Genomic DNA, 16,986 nt, shown 5'->3' with positions numbered 1-16,986 from the left:
CTGCATATGGGGACACTCTCTGGTGGGCACTGCATATGGGGGCACTCTCTGGTGGGCACTGCATATGGGGACACTCTCTGGTGGGCACTGAATATGGGAGCACTCTGGTAGGCATTGCATATGGGAGCACTCTGGTAGGCACTGCATATGGGGGCACTCTCTGGTGGGCCCTGCACATGGGGACACTCTCTAGTGGGCACTGAATATGGGAGCACTCTAGTAGGCATTGCATGTGGGAGCACTCTGGTAGGCGCTGCATATGGGGGCACTCTCTGGTGGGCACTGCATATGGAGACACTCTCTGGTGGGCACTGAATATGGGAGCACTCTAGTAGGCATTGTATGTGGGAGCACTCTGGTAGGCGCTGCATATGGGGGCACTCTCTGGTGGGCACTGCATATGGGAGCACTCTGGCAGGCATTGCATATGAGAGCACTCTGGTAGGCATTGCATATGGGAGCACTCTGGTAGGCACTGCATATGAGGGCACTCTCTGGTGGGCACTGCATATGGGGACACTCTCTGGTGGGCATTGCATATGGAGGCACTCTCTGGTGGGCACTGCATATGGGGGCACTCTCTGGTGGGCACTGCATATGGAGACACTCTCTGGTGGGCACTGAATATGGGAGCACTCTAGTAGGCATTGCATGTGGGAGCACTCTGGTAGGCGCTGCATATTGGGGCCCTCTCTGTTAGGCATTGTATATGCGGCCCCATTGCAGCAAGGGCCAATGTGTGTGATGACGTCCTGGAACCCCAATAGTGGGGTGGTCCCGGTAGTGAAACTCCTACATTTGGTAATCACACTGTGAATGAGCAGAGGAACCATATAAGTGACAATTCTAATTTGCTTTGAAATGGAAATAATCGTTACTCTGTAACATTTCTTTTCTGTGTCTTCATGAAACTCATAAATCACACACTGACGTTCTGCAGAATGGTTTCCTCTGGGGATAATAATATATTTAAAAATGCGTGGGGATCACAGATAAAATCCTGGAGATCACAGATAAAATCCCGGAGATAATTCCTTATGTAAACTATGTGATAGACTCAATGAGAACTGGAGAAAAATCTTTTGAAACTCGCGGAGAATAAAGATAAAGAATATAGAAAAGTACTGAACTTTTTCTGTGTTTGCAAAATGTAAGAATCAAGACGCGAAGCGCTCGCTTGTAACCTCATACTTATCATGGACACAGCCAGAACGAATATCAAAGTTTAACTCTTTGTACACCACAAGCAGCAGAGAATCAGAGTGGGACCACCTCTTTAATTGTGTTACACAGAAACCCAGCGATGTCATCGGGGCTTGCACCTTATACATGCAGATATCCCATAGGACCCGAGGACTGTATGACTCTAGTCCTTGTTTTTAGGACACACCTAGGCTAAGATATTTCCATATAAAATAATAAAAGTAAAGGTTCCCTGTGGCAATAATCTAAGTTTCTTGCCAGGAAAGTGTGAACTAATGGTGCCTCTCCTGCTAGTCAGCACCTATGGCGGCAGTGTTATGCTAAATGTTTATACTTTGCTTATTATTTTAGACAATTCATATATCTTTGATAATTTCATATTTTAATATTAGCTTTGTAAGTGTTATTCTTAAATAACAGGGTGTCTGTGATATAGAGATGTATTAAAGCCTTCCTTTGTTCTGAAAGTAGAATACAACTAGATATAGCCAGCCTCCTATGGAATGCAGCAGAAGACATGATTGACCACCTTGTTTTTCCCAAACTTAAATATTCCTTTTTAGGAAAGCCTGTAAAGACGACATTCCCCCTTTTTCCTTATCGCTTTGCTTGTAATAAAGATAGGTGACCAGGCATCTGAGACTCAGACAAGTTTGGGACACAGACACATGTGGTTGTGTTTCTCTTGTCTCCGATCGATCGACTCCCTGATTTGATCAAAACTGGCAAACGTGTGAAGCCTCTTGGGCTTCTCCAAAAACTTTCCATATAGGCTTCCACATCAGACGGCCTCCTAACTGTGCCGCTTATTGATTTCTCGTGATCAGGAACTACATTATATCATTCAACCAAAGGACCCTGTTTCTACTGAACCACAGAATTAATATACTGGATATCAAGATCTCGGTATCAACTATTGGACGCCAGGCACCAAATCCAAGTCTAGAGACCAAGGATGAAGACCATCCAATGACAGGTCAAGCCACCCAATTCTTACTAATTATCCACGTTCTGATGACTGTAACTCACAACTTTGCTCCATAAACTACATAGGTTATTAGGGTTATGGTCGAAAACAGTCGTAATCTGTCTTGCGTGGAAGTTTCCGTAGAGTACGGCGCTGGATTATTGCACTAACTGTCTTGGAATCTCGAGTGGTTGTAAACTGGTGATTGTGCAGCAGTTTCGGGGAGGGATTACGGGAAGGAGCTGCGTACATTAAGTGGAGATTTTGATAACATGAATGTCAAGTCCTATCCTGCATAGACCTGCCAGGTTGCAACAGTTTCTGCCTAAATATAAAAGATAATTCTACGCACAGCAGCCGGATAAATAAATGATTTTGTAATTTTTTGTGATAGCTATTAGTGTTGAGCGAGTATGTTCGGTTAACCCTTTCGGCGAGTATGCTCGGGCGAGTACCGAGTATCTTCAGAGTACTCGGCGATATGTTTGAGTTGCGCCATGTGCATGATTTGCCACTGTTTGACAGCTTTAATACATGTGAGGAATGCGAAAGAAACAAGCAGTAAAATAGAAAGATGTGCACAATTTCTGCATTATTTACCCACTCCTGGTTTTGGCTTACAAATACTGATGTGAAATACTGACCAAATACTGAATGTGTGAACGTGGCCTTACAGCAAATTTTTTTTTTGTTTACAAGTTTAAAAAAAGTGTCAATATAATACTTCCACACAGTCCCCATAATGCCGCATTATTGTCCCCAAATAATATGCAAATTAGTGACGACATATTTATTTTTTTCTTATAACTTTAGCCCACACACTTTTTATATAATGCCAAGATTAAATTGCCAAACACAGCCACCACAATACCGCTATATATACTCCCCAAATAATACACAAAATAGAAACGTCATTTATTCTCATAACTATTCTCATAATTTCTGGCTACACGCCAACATATAAGCCCCAAATAATACTGCCACACATAGCTTATATAATACCGTCGTATTGTCACCATATAATATGCAAAATAAACATGTCATTTATTCTCATAATTTCAGCCAGCATACTGCCATATAGTGCCAAGTTTATACTGCTATGCACAACCCACACAACGCCATCATATTGTGCTCAAATATTATACCAGATAAACATATGTAATTTTTTCTCATTTCAGCCACATACTGCCATGTAGAGCCAAAATTATACTGCCACACACAGCCCACATAACACCGCCATATAGTCACAAAATAATATGAATAATATGCAATAATTAACAATACTTTCTTAAATACATTAGTACTGCCTCAAATAATACAACCGCTCTATTTTACTTCCAATCTGTGTTGACTTTGCAACATTTAGTGACTTTTTCAGCAAAACATGTTCCATCCATGGGTCCTAATGTCTCTTCTATCCAGGATATTTTGGGCAATTAACACATAAATTTGGTGCAACAATGGCTTTAGGAATATATTTAGGAATATATGGCAGCACTATCCTTCCCTGTGTGATAATGCAGTAATCCTCCGCAAGAGACATAAACCGCTATAATATGCAAGTCATAAAACCGCTCTGTAGTAAATTATATGGTGCGTAGAGCGAAAAGTCTAAATACAGAAGAGCAGTTAATGAAACGTGTAATTTTGAGTTTATTTCGAGGCCAGCGATTCTTTTCTTCAGCGGCTTTGACTCTCTGGCAGGGCTTTAAGGGGCTTTCCATTTAACACTCACATGTCCGCGCAGCCCATAGTAAAAGTGACATATCAGTGCAGCCCTTATCTGCTGCTTCCTTCTCAAGGGCCCCATAGCAGATATATGACCAGTCCCTATAGTAATGTCCACATAGAAGGGGGTGAGGCCGCATTCTCTGGAAATAACGTCTAAATAAATGTGATTCCCTCGGTGCAAACACGTCCAGTCTGGTGGAAAAGCTGCAGATTCAGCGAGAAATCTCGCTACCGGCAATATGGCGAAATGCATATTAATATGTATCGTTATTTCCTTTATTCTGCCGTACAATTTTTATTTCATTTATTTATTATTTTTGCATTAATGTAGCAATACAGAGGTTTCCTTTTAGGCAGAACAGTCCTACTTTCCAAATGTGTCATTCTGCTTGTTATATTTAACTCCTTTCCTTTGCGGCCAACTTTCGTTTTTTTCCTCCAGTTCTTCACGAACACAAAACTTTTTTATTTTTCCAGCCAGAGCTTATTCTTTTTTTTTTTTTTTGCGAGATGAGCTGTAGTTTTTGTAAGACACTATTCAATTCACCAAATAATTATGCTGAAAAAAACAGAGGAAAAAATTCCAAGAGGCGTCAAATAAAGACAAATTCAACGTTATTTTTTGAGTTTCGTTATTATGGCACTAATTGTGCAGTACTAATGATGATTTTCCAGGTCTGTACAATTACAGCGATACCAAACATATATATATATATATATATATATATATATATATATATATATATATATATATATTGTTTCAATTAAGTGGAAAAAAAATAGTTTTGTGTCACCATTTTCTAAGACCTATAACTTTCTAGATACCGTACCAGCATACCTGCAACATTTTGATCGCTCATTTATTAATGAGGTGCGTGACCAAATAAATAAAAGGCAAATCGGTTGTTTCGATTATTTTTTTCCCTCTTTATTGTGTTTACAGTTTAGGTAACTAATTTTATAGTTTGATACATCGGGCTTTTACAGACACAGAGATGCCTAGTAGGTTTATTTATTTTATTTTTTAGTATTATTTCTTTATTTTTAAACAGGGAAAGGAGGGATGATTCAAACTGTACATTTTTTATTCATCTTTTAAAAGTATTTATTTTTAGTCCCCCCTTCAACCTGTGATTGTTTGATTATGTGTCCTATATACTCCAATACTACAGGATCGCAGTCTATAGAGGAAGTGACGTTGTCCCTTGAAGTTCACCCACAGACTGGGCTTCACAAGAGGACTATGATGGTAATCATGGGTGTCCCTAGATGACAGGAGGAGAGTCCCTAGCTGACAGTAGGAGGGTCCTTAGCTGACAGTAGGAGGGTCCTTAGCTGACAGTAGGAGGGTCCCTAGCTGACAGTAGGAGGGTCCTTAACTGACAGTAGGGGGATTCCTAGCTGACAGCAGGAGAGCCCTTTGCTGACAGTAGAAGGGTCTTTAGCTGAGAGTAGGGGGATCCCTAGCTGACAGTAGGAGAGTCCTTAGCAGACAGTAGGAGGGTCCATGGTTGACAGTAGGAGGGTCGCTAGCTGACAGTAGGAGGGTCCTTAGCTGACAGTAGGAGGGTCCCTAGCTGACAGTAGGAGGATCCTTAGCAGACAGTAGGAGGGTCCTAGCTGACAGTAGGAGGGTCCTTACCTGACAGTAGGAGGGTCCCTAGCTGACAGTAGGGGGATCCCTAGCTGACAGTAGGAGGGTCCCTAGCTGACAGTAGGGGGATCCCTAGCTGACAGTAGGAGGGTCCCTAGCTGACAGCAGGAGGGTCCTTAGCTGACAGCAGGAGGGTCCTTAGCTGACAGTAGGAGGGTCCCTAGCTGACAGTAGGAGGATCCTTAGTTGACAGTAGGGGGAACCCTAGCTGAGAATAGGAGGGTCGCTAGCTGACAGCAGGAGGGTCCTTAGCTGACAGCAGGAGGGTCCTTAGCTGACAGTAAGAGGGTCCATAGCTGACAGTAGGGGGATCACTAGCTGACATTAGGAGGGTCCCTACCTGACAGTAGGAGGATCCTTAGCTGACAGTAGGAGGGTCGCTTGCTGATAGCAGGATGGTCCCTAACTGACAGTAGGGGGATCTCTAGCTGACGGTAGGAGGGTCCCTACCTGACGGCAGGAGGGTCCCTAGCTGACAGTAGGAGGGTCGCTAGCTGACAGCAGGAGAGTCCTTACCTGACAGTAGAGGGATCCCTAGCTGACAGTAGGAGGATCCCTAGCTGATGGTAGGAGGGTTCCTAGCTGACAGTAGGAGGGTCACTAGCTGACAGTAGGAGGGTCCTTAGCTGACAGTAGGAGGGTCCCTAGTTGACAGTAGGAGGGTCCTTAGCTGACAGTAAGAGGGTCCTTAGCTAACAGTAGGAGGGTCCTTAGCTGACAGTAGGAGAGTCCTTAGCTGACAGTAGGAGGGTCCATAGCTGACAGTAGGGGGATCACTAGCTGACATTAGGAGGGTCCCTACCTGACAGTAGGAGGATCCTTAGCTGACAGTAGGAGGGTCGCTAGTTGACAGCAGGATGGTCCTTAACTGACAGTAGGGGGATCCCTAGCTGACGGTAGGAGGGTCCCTAGCTGACGGCAGGAGGGTCCCTAGCTGACAGTAGGAGGGTCGCTAGCTGACAGCAGGAGGGTCCTTAACTGACAGTAGAGGGATCCCTAGTTGACAGTAGGAGGGTCCTTAACTGACAGTAGGAGGGTCCTTAGCTAACAGTAGGAGGGTCCTTAGCTGACAGTAGGAGGATCCTTAGTTGACAGTAGGGGGATCCCTAGCTGACAGTAGGGGGATCCCTAGCTGACAGTAGGAGGGTCCCTAGCTGACAGCAGGAGGGTCCTTAGCTGACAGCAGGAGGATCCTTAGCTGACAGTAGGAGGGTCCATAGCTGATGGTAAGGCGATCACTAGCTGACATTAGGAGGGTCCCTACCTGACAGTAGGAGGATCCTTAGCTGACAGTAGGAGGGTCGCTAGCTGACAGCAGGATGGTCCTTAACTGACAGTAGGGGGATCTCTAGCTGACGGTAGGAGAGTCCCTAGCTGATGGCAGGAGGGACCCTAGCTGACAGTAGGAGGGTCGCTAGCTGACAGCAGGAGGGTCCTTAACTGACAGTAGAGGGATCCCTAGCTGACAGTAGGAGGGTCCCTAGCTGACGGTAGGAGGGTCCCTAGCTGACAGTAGGAGGGTCACTAGCTGACAGTAGGAGGGTCCTTAGCTGACAGAAGGAGGGTCCCTAGTTGACAGTAGGAGGGTCCTTAGCTGACAGTAGGAGGGTCCCTAGTTGACAGTAGGAGGGTCCTTAGCTGACAGTAGGAGGGTCCTTTGCTAACAGTAGGAGGGTCCTTAGCTGACAGTAGGAGAGTCCTTACCTGACAGTAGGAGGGTCCTTAGCTGACAGTAGGAGGGTCTCTTGCTGACAGTAGGAGGGTCCCTAGCTGACAGTAGGAGAGTCCTTAGCTGACATTAGGAGGGTCCATAGCTGACAGTAGGGGGATCACTAGCTGACATTAGGAGGGTCCTTACCAGACAGTAGGAGGATCCTTAGCTGACAGTAGGAGGGTCGCTAGCTGACAGCAGGATGGTCCTTAACTGACAGTAGGAGGGTCCCTAGCTGACAGTAGGAGGGTCCTTAGCTGACAGTAAGAGGGTCGCTAGCTGACAGTTGGAGGGTTGCTAGCTGACAGCAGGATGGTCCTTAGTTGATAGTAGGAGGGTCCCTAGCTGACAGTAGGAGGGTCCCTTGCTAACAGTAGGAGGGTCCCTAGCTGACAGTAGGAGGGTCCCTAGCTGACAGCAGGAGGGTCCTTAGATGACATTAGGAGGGTCCTTAGCTGACAGTAGGAGAGTTGCTAGCTGACAGCAGGATGGTCCTTAGTTGACAGTAGGAGGGTCCCTAGCTGACAGTAGGAGGGTCCCTAGGTGACAGCAGGAGGGTCCCTAGCTGACAGTAGGAGGGTCCCTAGCTGACAGTAGGAGGGTCCTTAGCTGACAGTAAGAGGGTCGCTAGCTGACAGTTGGAGGGTTGCTAGCTGACACTATTACATGCTATGTCAAGAAGGGGTTAATTTGTATTCATTAATTCTTGAAAATGCTTTTTTTTTTAAAATTATAGTTTATTTTTAATGTTTTTGAGTTAAGAATCACTCTTTTATGGCACTACTGCACTCAGTCCGGACTAGCATATCCTTGTGGTAGTGAAATGCGCCATAGATTGTACTCAGAGGCACAAGCATCCACCATAAATTGGCGCTTTATATATTAGCCTGTATGTTCTCATGTAAATTGGTGGAAATTTAATAACTTCCGCTTAAAATACCTGGTGTATAATTTCGCAATGCGCCAAACTTGTGATATATTTTAGACACTTTTAGTCCAAAAATGCGCCAAATTTATCAATAGTGCGGACAATAAAAACAGTAAAAGTAACAAAATGTATTTATAATTTATCAAAAGACAGGACTAAAAACATCCAATAAAAGAGAACGTAGCACAGAGATCTACTGTATACCACCCATGAAAGAACCAACACAGAGAGCAGAACAGAGAGCAGAAGGCTTAGGGGAGACCTCATAAACATGTATAAATACATCAGGGGGCAGTACAGAGATCTCTCCCATGACCTGTTTATACCAAGGATGGTGACAAAGACGAGGGGGCACACTATGCGTCTGGAGGAAAGGAGGTTCCTGCACCAGCATAGAAGGGGATTCTTTACGGTCAGAGCCGTGAGACTCTGGAACTCTCTGGGAGAGGAAGTGGTGATGTCCAACTCACTTAATGAGTTCAAGAGAGGCCTGGACGCCTTTCTTGAGAACAATAAAATTACATCTTATGCTTAGTGATAGTTAATTAATCCAGATTGGTGTCGGGAAGTGAATTTTTTCCTCAATGATGTCAATTGGCCTATACCGCATGGTTTTTTGTTGCCTTCCCCTGGATCAACGCTGCGGAATAGCTGCAGTGCACAAGAAATAGGCTGAACTGGATGGACGCTTGTCTTTTTTCGGCCTTATAAACTATGTAAACTATGTAACTATATGTAACACAATGCACAAAACTATATGTCCAGACCATATGGTAAAAGGCCAAACAGCTGCGCAGGATGCAGGGAATATATAGCTTTCTAAATCCAGGAATTACTGATTCTGCCCCTGAATTGTGAATGAAAGATCAATGCAGAAGGAGAAAGAGGCAGATTTATCTGATAAGATTTATTACAAAGTTGCACATTTTTATGAAATCTAAATTAAAATGACGGTTATTCTAAATATTTGTAAGCATCCTGCAAGCTCAAAAATGACGGTTATTCTAAATATTTGTAAGCATCCTGCAAGCTCAAAGCCACTTCGGAAGAGAGGTAAGGAAGAAGTGAGCGAAACAATGGGAGATGGAAGAAAAGGAAGGAAGGAGGGAAGGGAGGGAGGAAGAAAGGGAAAGATGGAGGTAGGAACTGAGGGAGGAAGGATGGGAAGGATGGAGGTAGGAATGGAGGGAGGAAGGAAGGGGAGGATGGAGGTGGGAAGGGAGGGAGGAAGGAAGGTAAGGATGGAGGTGGGAAGGGAGGGAGGAAGGAAGGTAAGGATGGAGATGGGAAGGAAGGGAGGAAGGATGGGAAGGATGGAGGTAGGAATGGAGGGAGGAAGGAAGGGAAGGATGGAGGTGGGAAGGGAGGGAGGAAGGAAGGTAAGGATGGAGGTGGGAATGGAGGGAGGAAGGAAGGTAAGGATGGAGGTGGGAAGGGAGGGAGGAAGGAAGGGAAGGATGGAGGTAGGAGGGAAGGAAGCAAGGAAGGAGGAAAGGAAGGAGTGACGGAAAGGAAGAAAGGGAGGAAGGAAGGAAGGACGGAAGAAAGACAGGGAAGGAAGGAGGGAAGGACGCAAGGAAGGAAGAAAGGGGGAGTAAGAAAGGGAAGGAGGAAGGAAGGAGAGAAGGAAATGAAGGAGAAAAAAGGAAAGAAGGAAGAAAAGAGAAGAAAAGAGGGAAGGAAGGAAGGAATGAAGGGAAGGAGGGAGGTAGGAAGGAAGGAAGAAGGTAGAGAAGAAAGGGAAGAAAGGAGGGAAGGATGCAAGAAAGGAAGGAGGAGAAAGGAAGGGGGGGAGGAGGAAGGGAAGGAAGGAAAGGAAGGACGAAAGGAAGGAAAGAAGGCAGGAAAGGAAGAAAAGAGAGAAGGAATAAAAGAAAGGAAGGAATGAAAGAAGAAAGGGAAGGAAGGGAGGGAGGAAGAAAGGAAGGCTCTTTGCAGAATGTGTATCTGTGCCCCCTGGTCAAAACTTGTTTACTTTAACAAATTTGCAATCTCCCTTTTTTCCTGCCGTATGAGCTTGAGTCATGGCTGAGTGTTGCACCCTCTCTATCTCAGGCAATCACTTTTCTCCAGTTCCAGGGAAGTCCACACTCTCACGCGTCCTAAGCCAGCGTACTAATCAGAGTCATACCCTCTCCCACAATGGTGCCTCTCGCACTCCTCCTGGACAGTCCCCTCCTGAACACTCTGTTCCTAGATACTTGAAACCGAACAATGAACCTTGAGATGTCCCCTCCTGATTCTCTGAGCCTGCACCTGTTGTGGCCCTTCTCTGGTTCATCGTCCACCTCCTGCACCCGTCTGTATTTGGCCCCTTCTGACCTGCTCTCGCTTCTCCACTCTTGGGCGTCTTCTCTGAGATTCCCTATGGATCTGCCTCCTCTGCCTGTAGTACCGGTGGAGACGCTGAAAACTCCAGCAATAACTCCTTACTGCTGTTAGATAGCAAAGCAGATGTCCTTCTAGTCCCTACAATTAGAACTGACTCCTGGCAGGAAAAACCTGCTCAACCCATAGCCCGGACAGTCACGTGTCCTCCGCCACCAGATACATGTTGATGCAGACATGTCACAACGTTCTCATTTCTGTCAATCACCCATTAACCCCTGACATGTGACCCATAGTAAAAAGCCGGCATCGGTCAAAGAGAAGACGACTTTATATCAAGAAAAGAAAATAATTTAAGGGATTTTCTGAGCTAAAGCCAAACTGCGAAGGAGACGCTGCAGGTCGCTGAATCCTGAGGGTGCGCAATATACCCACTGTCAGGATGTGATTACTGTAATTGTTATGGCACCATTGGTTTTTATAGACTTTATGAAAAAAATCTCAGACTTTTATTTTTCAGCTTTTTTTTTTATTTTAATGTACAGGCATATAGGGATGTATATGTGTATAACAGTACATTTTCTCCTGCACAACAGTGCAGACTGCGGCTTACTGATACAGATTCTTCTTTACATATCGTAGGTGCTGAGCTTGGATCCCACTATTATCAAGTTACAAGACGAATATTAAAATATGTATTTATCACATGGATAACAATGTTTATCCTCGAACTTTTCTTCATCCAGAAGACCATTTGTGAAGTCAGACCCTGATGTTGGGAGAGGCCGGGCTCACATCCTCCATTATAGTATGGGGCTGAGGTCCGGGCTCTGTGCGGACCCTCATGTTCTCCTCCATGTCTGTATGGAGCTTGTGCACTGAGCACAGTCATGGGGAACAGAAAAGGGCGAACCCCAAACTGTTCCTACAAAGCTGAAGCTACAATTGTCCACAATGTCTTGTGCTGAAGACTTAAGATTTCCCTTCACTGGAACTAAGGGCCCAATGCCGACCCCTGATAACAAGGCGATAGCATTATCCTCCACCATCTGTACAGAGCACAATGCAGTCAGAGGGTAACATCCTCCTGCAATCACCAAACCCAGACTCTTCCATCAGAAGAGAAATGCGATCCGTCACTGCACAGAATACGTCTCCTCCAGAGTCCAGTGGTGGCAGCTTTACACCACTTAATCCGACGCTCGGCATTGTGCTTGGTCATGTACGGCTGCATGCAGCTACTCGGCCATAAAGCTCCCAGCGGGAGAGCAGTGTTTGTGCTGAATCCAGAGGAGGTCTGGACTCTACAGTATTGGGGTCAGCAGAGCGGTTACACTTTTCTGCCCTCTGCTCCTCAGCACTCGGCCCCCCGCTCTGTAATGTTAAGGGGGTTTTCACTTCGTAGCTGAGTTGCTGCAGTTCCTTCCACCTCTCAATAATATCACTTACAGGTCATGGGGAAAGAAATGTCATGAACGGACTTGTTACCCCGGTGGCTCCCATTACAGGACCACGTTGGTATCAGTGAGCTCTGCACCACTGGCCGTTCTGTCATAGGGTAGTAAAGGCAGATGGCATGGCGGTGGCAATGTAGGTTATACACCGGGGGTGGGGGCCGGAATGTTATACACCGAGGGCAGGGGGCGGAGGTTATACAACAGGGGACGGGAGGCTGGAGGTTATACACCGAGAGCGAGTGGCCGGATCAGGGGCGACATATCTTCTGACGCACATTCAGCTGTGCAAGGAACCCAACAGCTCCCTGAGCTGCAATACATACCGTCGGCCAATCAGAGGCCGGCAGCTGACGTCGACGTGCAAGTGACTGGGGCGCATGGCAGTAATGTCATAGGCCATGGCGTCATGCCGACGTCAGAAGCCGGCTCCTGCGCCTGGTAAAGAAGAGGAGGCCGTGCGGCGTGGGAGCCGGGGGAAGGTGAGTGGAATCATTTTTTTAATGTGGTTGCGGAACAGGACATAGTACCCCAGAAAGGGGCACAGGATGGGGCACATTATCCCCAGGAAGGGACTCAGGATGATTCACACTACCCTAGCAAGGGGCCCAGGATGGGGCACATTACCACAGGAAAGAGCCCACTACCCCAGGATGGGACACCTTACCCCAGGAAGGGGAACATTATACAAGTAAGGGGGCCAGAATGGGGGACATTATCCCCAGGAAAGTGCACACTACCCCAGGAAGGGGCCCAGGATGGGGCACTTTATCCTCATGAAGGGGCACATTACCCCAGGATGGGGCACATTATACCAGGATAGGGAACATTACCCCAGGAATGGACCCAGGATGGGGTACATTATACGAGGAAGGGGACCAGGATGGGGGACATTATACCAGGAAGGGGACAAGGATGGGAGACATTATACCAAGAAGGGGCCCAGTATGGGGGACTTTATTACTGGTAGCTTGATTATTACCTGATAGCATCCTCTCCCACCTCCCATTTCATTATAAGACCCTGATAATGTCTTCTCCCACTCCATAACTCATTATGACACTATCAGGGCCTTATAATGAATGTCTATGGGGGGAGGGGGACACAGGACAGAAAAGGTACAGGGACAGGGAGGTCCTCCTCAGGAAAATGGACAGACCCCAAAGCAAGCTGTGTCTTCCAGGATTTATTAATGACCCAAACCCAAATTCTGTTTTTTATTAGCTCAAGGTTACGCCGACATACCTTCCCTTAATGAGCTCAGGTGGGGGCTGATTGTGGAATGTGCTGGATCTTTCAGAATTTTATGAGATCCCCAACTTACAGGATATCTTTGCCCCTGGAGGTCCCAGAAGGTAGATATTGTTGTAATGTTTCTTATCACTATTTTATCTTTACATAAGGATGAAGCATTGCATGGATAGTGTCATCCATCAGTTCGTTATTAAGTTGGAGGTCTTATAATGGCCTTAAGGTGATGTGAGTGAATGTGTTCTGTTCGTCCCTTTGCTACAACATCGAAAATATATCTTCCATAAATATCGGATCGATGCAAAACCCGAATATTCATCACTGACTACTGACGCCAAAAGGTCTGCGATCCTGGCTTTAGATCAGAGGGAGTTTATACTTGAGAAGCATATTTCCACACCTCTGATTATACAAATCTCAGATTTGCTGTCTATTTCTCAAAGCAGTTCACTGCTGTAATTATCTGGACACTGCTGTAATTATCTGGACACTGCAGGAGATCCCTACTTCAATGGAAGCTGAAGTGCCAGCTCTCTCTTTGCTTCCCCAGTTCTAACTAGTTTCCCTAGGTATAATTAGTTTCTCTCAGCCACATTTAATCCAATATTTTCAATCCGAGGGTGATATGTCCTCTCAATGGAGATGTCTTATGGATTTTAATTTTTCTCTATGACATAGATTTATATATTTGTAGCTTGGTCGCCATAAAAGGAGGGAAACCCAGACACATTTCTTGCACAGGGGCTCCATGCTGTCAGTGTCCGCCCCTGGGCTGGATGTTATACACCGGGGGGCGATGGGACTCAATGAGAAACTTGAATCCAATGACTAAGACTTGGGGACCAACAGTTTTGCCTGTGGAGATCTGTGTGTGGGCAGATTAGCCACAGACATGACCACAGTTGCATAAACATAGACGCCTCCATCTTCTTGGGAAGTCATCCAATGGAAAATGTTAACACTTTCTAACCTTACAATTTAATGACAGGTGGAATTATATCAGAACATGGCTGTAATGTAACCTCATAGCAAGAGACATCAGCGAGACCCCGATCTTTATCATCCAGTCAGCTCAGCCCCTCACAAAATACTGTAGGAGTCCTCCGCTGGAGATCATTGACCTACTAAAAAGCTACATATCACACCTGGGTCTCCCTATTAATTTTACTCACTTATATAGCGCCATTACTTTACACATCATCATCACTGTCCCCATTGGGGCTCAAAATTTACATTCCCTATCAGTCTTTGGAGTGTGGGAGGAAACTGGAGAACCCGGCGGAAACCCACGCGAACACGGGAGAACATACAAACTCCTTGCAGATGTTGTCCTTGGTGGGATTTGAACCCAGAACCCCAGCGCTGCAAAACAACAGTGCTAACCACTGAGCCACCGTACAATTACCCATGCAGACATATCAGCTGCAGCATCTGTTCTTTCTGAATTGCTGGAGAGTCACTTCCGGTGGAGGTTTGCAGTCCCATGTAAACACATAACACAATATATCACAGGACGATAACCTCGTATCTGATAAATGTGACAATCTCACTTCTTCTACATCTGTTTCCATATAAAATGTTGCAAAGCACGATTACTTCCCGGATGTTACATTGTTACTGATCTCCGTAGTCTCTCACATCTTTGGGTTTGCCTCTATATTCACTATAGCATCACTCCAGTATCATAATCACTAACATTTAGTATAACTGCGAATGTAGCATATACAGAGCCTGACAATCACTATGTACATAATAAGCTGTGGCCGAGTTGTGGACACATTCTTCACCCGAGTGAGAACAGATCTACTCACTGTTTCTCCGTCCTCCAGAATTCCTCCGAAGGATCCAAAGATTCAATAAAAGGTCAGAAGAAGAGAAGAAGAGACGAGAGAAGAGAGGACAGGAGAACAGACGCGAGGAGAAGAGAGGACAGGAGAACAGACGCGAGGAGAAGAGACACGAGCCAGGAGCGGAACAGAAACTTTCTCTTCTGAATTTATTCACATAGTTTTCCTTCATAATCATTTGTTGCATCCAGAAATCCCAGCGTCTAGTAGTGAGGGGGTGGAAATACAGGAAGAAGCGGTGAATCACGGACGGCTGCTCCAGGGATTTCTAATTTTTTTTATTATATTTTATGGGGCACGGAAACAAGATTAGGTCGGCATAACTGACAGATCCTCTACATACATTACTATATCACACAGGAGAGCTGACAGATCCTTTATATACTACAACACACAGGAGAGCTGACATATTCTCTATGTACAGTACTACATCACACAGGACAGATCCTCTATATACTACACTACACGGGAGGAATGACAAATTATCTATATACAGTACTACACCACATGGGAGAACTTACAGATCCTCTATATACAGTAATACACCACAAGAGAGAACTTACAGATCCTCTATATATAGTACTAAACCACACGGGAGAACTTACAGATCCTCTATATACAGTAATACACCACAAGAGAGAACTTACAGATCCTCTATATATAGTACTACACCACACGAGAGAACTTACAGTTCCTCTATATACAGTACTACACCACACAGGAGAACTTACAGATCCTCTATATACATTACTACACCACACAAGAGAACTTACAGATCCTCTATACATAGTACTAAACCACACAGGAGGACTTACAGATCCTCCTCTATATACATTACTACACAACACAAGAGAACTTACAGATCCTCTATACATAGTACTACACCACATGTGAGAACTTACAGATCCTCTATACATAGTACTACACCACATGTGAGAACTTACAGATCCTCTATATATAGTACTAAACCACAAGGGAGAACTTACAGATACTCTATATATAGTACTAAACCACACGGGAGAACTTACAGATCCTCTGTACCACACCACATGGGACAGATCTTTTATATACAGTACTAAACCAGACGGGAGAACTTACAGATTCTCTGTACACAGTACTACACCATATAGGACAGATCCTCTATATACACTACTATACCACAATTTGGTTTCCCTAGCCAATCCCTAGCCAGCAGGGGGTTTATTAGGCAGCTCCTCCCACCACTCCTTGCCTGAATGCAAGTTCCTAGTAGCTTGTCTCTAGTTCCTGTATGGTTGTTCTGTCTCACCTGTTATTGACCCGTCTCATTTACAGTTTATCCTGATTTCTCCGTTCCTGACCTCGGCTACGTATATTGAACATGTGCTGCCTACCCTGATCTCGGATTGTCTGGCCACGTCTTTACCTTCATCCCCCTGTACATCATACCCGTGCCTCTGATCCTCCGGTCAGCTGCTGCAGACCCAGGGACTGGCTGTAGTGAATACCTGGTAGTCACTTAGTTACGCCTCTCCAGGGTAAGGCCAGCCCATGGTGCAGTGAGTCCACTCCCACCAGCGTTACTGTACGTTCAGGCCATGGACTCCTCTGACAATTGACCCAGAGATCCCAAGTCAAATGTGCAAGTACTGTATGAGGAGGCATGCTCTCAATGTGAGCATCAGGACCAGATGATGCAGGCTATCAATGTGGTGGCAACTCAGCTGTGGGGTCTGTCCACCTCAATGTCCTCCCTGCCTTTCACCTCTGGCCAACCTTCCTCTGTACTCTCAGCCTCCCTGAGGGAACCCCCTAGGGCCTCAGTCTCTGGTGGAAGTGCTAAGCTTCAGCTTCCATGCCACTACGATGGAGACCCCAAGGAGAGCCTTCATTAATCAGTGTCAGATCCACTTCACTCTCCACGCTCATTTCT

At 45.6% G+C, this 16,986-nt stretch overlaps 1 protein-coding gene across 2 annotated transcripts in view; it reads right to left on the bottom strand.

Moving 5' to 3' along the window:
* Window positions 1-15,315, bottom strand: part of LOC141271759 (oncostatin-M-specific receptor subunit beta-like) — a 118,238-nt gene extending 102,923 nt beyond the window's left edge. Inside the window, exon 1 of one of the 2 annotated variants that reach the window (XM_073681869.1) lies at window positions 15,039-15,315. The gene's annotated coding sequence lies outside the window, so the exon portion shown is untranslated. Of the gene's footprint in view, window positions 1-10,516; window positions 10,561-15,038 lie in introns of those variants that run through there. The other variant, XM_073681878.1, reaches the window with a different exon arrangement.
* Between the last annotated feature and the right edge of the window lie 1,671 nt (window positions 15,316-16,986).

Source organism: Phyllobates terribilis, unplaced genomic scaffold, assembly GCF_046119375.1.
Source record: "Phyllobates terribilis strain yellow unplaced genomic scaffold, ASM4611937v1 Scaffold_1__5_contigs__length_1240528914, whole genome shotgun sequence".
Lineage (NCBI taxonomy): Eukaryota > Metazoa > Chordata > Amphibia > Anura > Dendrobatidae > Phyllobates > Phyllobates terribilis.
This window is presented reverse-complemented; position numbering and strand designations above follow the sequence as displayed.